Genomic DNA, 3,090 nt, shown 5'->3' with positions numbered 1-3,090 from the left:
AAATAAGACTGGTTGGGGGGGAAACCACAAAAGGCACTCAGCTTCATGCATCATTCAATGCAACATAATTGGTGCTGGCAGTTGGGTGTGGGGGTGGGAAATTAATATTCATTATTGGCTACATGTAGGAAGCATGAATCAAAGGAATAGTTTCTCTAACCCTTGTTACCTTGATTCCCATTTCCTGAACAGTAAATTAAGTGACTCTTAATTTACTAGTAGAATTTTCCCGATCAACCAGGAAGACAATATTGATTTCATATCCAGGCACTTTGTTATTCTCCTTGAAATATTTAAAGATTACGGGCACGTTGTTCTTCCTTCCAATATTAAGCAAGTGTACATATGTAGGCAATAGATGGCAGTGTTTCCACAAATTTTCATATTGCAATAGCTCTTGAAGTAAGCAGAGCGCTCAGCTCCCCTGTGGCTCGCCGTGATCGTATAGTGGTTAGTACTCTGCGTTGTGGCCGCAGCAACCTCGGTTCGAATCCGAGTCACGGCAGGATGATAGAGGCTTTTGCAAGAGAGCAAAGCTGTTCCAAGTTGTACTTCATGCAGACAACATTTTGCAACCAGACACAGAATAATGAAAATCCATAAAACAGAAACCACTCCAAATATTTTAAACTTTAGAGAGATGCCATATGCAGAATGGCTTTATTAACGCACTAATCCTGTTGCAAGCGTGTTGTGTGTGGGTTTTTTTATTTGCATTGACGGATAATATGATAAAACTGGAGTGTAGTGGGCATGTAATTATTATTAATTACAACTACTTAAGCTCTGCTTTGAGCAGACTCGTCAAGTCTGCTTGCTTTTGAGCCTTGCCAGGGCTGTACAGTAATAACAGCCCTGAATTATTTGGAAAGATGTCAGCAGTAGATGTGGAAATCCTGTTTAACCAGGCATGAATTGTTGTTAGGAGGGTTTTTTCAGGATGACAGAAAGAAAATGAACTGTCCCTTATCAGTAATTGCAGGAAACATTTTGTTTCTATGATATGAACTGGCTGTAATTTAACTTTCCTGCATCATTGGATAATGTAAGAAGCCAGTTGTTGCTCAAAACGAAATTCTCTGAAGTGGGCATTTGGGTCTGATAAAGGGCATATTAGAAGTAGACAATGGGGCTCAAGCAATAAATAATGTCCGTATATGGTGAAACTTTTTTAATGACATTTTCCAAAAGGCTGGGGTTTGTATTATAAATGGCTAAATGTTGAATTAATGCGAGTAACATGTCTTTAATGGGCCTTTCTCCAGGACTTAAAACACGAACAATACAGACTGAAAATGTCAAATATAAGTATGTTACAATGAGGCTTATTGCTCCAAAATTATAGCCCACCATGTTTTAAACAAGGGTTCACTAGAAGGCACTTTTAAATACCTTTAGCCCTGGTTTGATAGTCCAAGCAAAAACTTATGCTTTGCAATCATAAAATTCTTTCAAATAAAAATATGAGCTGAATATAAGCACAGACTCTAGTAATGTCTTTCAGGTCTGTGAATTCTTAGAAATAGTCTTCTAGAAAAACTGCCATCAGTAGTGCACCCCCTTCCCAAAAAGGCCAGTATCTATTTGAATATGGGGCCCAAAATATTAACTCAGAGTAATGTGAAGTAAAATGTGTTTATTGTTCTCAAAGACTTACTTTCAAGATCATTTCCCCCTCTGAGATCTCTTCTAACAATTTATTCCCTAATCTCAACCCCCTCCTTTAATTCCCCCACAAATTCTGCTTCTCCTTTTTCAAAGGCCCTAGCTTGGCTTCTGCCTCAAGTTTGCAATACCTGCACAGCTGGCTCAGAAAACTACTGAAATACACTTGTGCTTTAGTTAAAAACAGTTTACAGAATAATCTCACCCAAGATTATTTGTATTGAGATTGGAAATGTAATGAATTAATCTTTTGTGGAAAGAGATTATGTCAGTCAGAACTCAAGTGGTTGCAAATGGAAAAACACAATTTGCATTGCTTTAAAGAGACATGTACCCAGGCACAGGTTTGAAGGATATTTGGAAGTAATTGGAGCAAGATTATTAGAGATGAGCAAGACATACTCTCTCCATTTCTGTTCTAAATATCGCCTTATTCTCTCAAACTAACTTCTACATGGCAGGAAGCTTGACTATCAGGAGCATCTCCAACTCTTTTTATCTTACAGTGTTGCTCCGAGCAGGAGAGCCTCTTAGTTACTATTCAAAAAATCCTGGGGAAAGAGTGGATTGGCTAGTCTGGCTCCAGCGACTATCACTGTACCAATCAGCTATGTCTCTGGGAATAGTTTTATAGCACACACACACAAAGGCCTTTCTCTTTTCTTGAGGCCCGTTCCAGAGGGAAGATATTGCCAGTCTTTGGTTGTTCTCCTAGGAAAGCTTTTCTCACTGCTTTACTAGAACACACCATTTGGGGGTTGTCTTTCTACAAAACCCATGAGTTCCAGTCCAAAACTACATCTTTACTGCCTTGTGAAAGATGAAAAATAGCTTGGGAAGGAGCCATGGGGATCCAACAATTAGTCTGGACTCAACTTGGAACGTAGGTACCCAGAGTAATTGCTTCCATGAAGGGAGTACTCCACATTCTGCCCCCCAGACTGCTTGCTCAACTTGGCCAGGAGAGAGCGCTAAATCATTTAACTCTGCCAGCAAGAATTGGGTCAGTTATCTAAGCTTTCAGTGTAAGGAAAATAAAATATGGGGAAGAAGGAGGTCAATGAAAGAATGAAAAAGGATAATGCACAAAGATGTATAGTATAGAGACACATTGAAGAAATACACCATGGCCACCTAGGAGGGATGTATCAAATAATATTTATTCTTAACAACGCCTTCAGCCTTCATACAGCCTCCACTAGTAAAAACTCTAAAGTGAGATTTCCATGAACAAAAGGGCTCTTCCCCATGGGTTTCAGAAGTTAAAAATTATGTTTTGATAGAATAGACTCCAAGCCAGAGATAGAGCAAGTCAGAATGCACTGAGTATCCAAATCCTTATCTAAGTTTGCAGTCCTAGTTTACTCTTTCTTCCCATAGTTACCATGACCTAGGGTCATAAACCCAATGGTTGATTTCATCAGC

The 3,090-nt window shown here is 39.2% G+C and overlaps 1 non-coding gene across 1 annotated transcript; it reads left to right on the top strand.

Annotated features, from left to right (window-relative positions):
- The first annotated feature begins 433 nt into the window (after nucleotides 1-433).
- TRNAH-GUG lies at nucleotides 434-505 on the top strand. Its single transcript has one exon. It is a non-coding gene; the product is annotated as a tRNA-His (tRNA).
- The last annotated feature ends 2,585 nt before the right edge of the window (nucleotides 506-3,090 follow it).

This window comes from Condylura cristata, unplaced genomic scaffold (genome assembly GCF_000260355.1).
Source record: "Condylura cristata isolate star-nosed mole 26May11 unplaced genomic scaffold, ConCri1.0 scaffold00006, whole genome shotgun sequence".
Taxonomy (NCBI): domain Eukaryota; kingdom Metazoa; phylum Chordata; class Mammalia; order Eulipotyphla; family Talpidae; genus Condylura; species Condylura cristata.
Note: the sequence above shows the minus strand (reverse complement) of the source record. Positions and strands in the feature narration are given on the sequence as shown.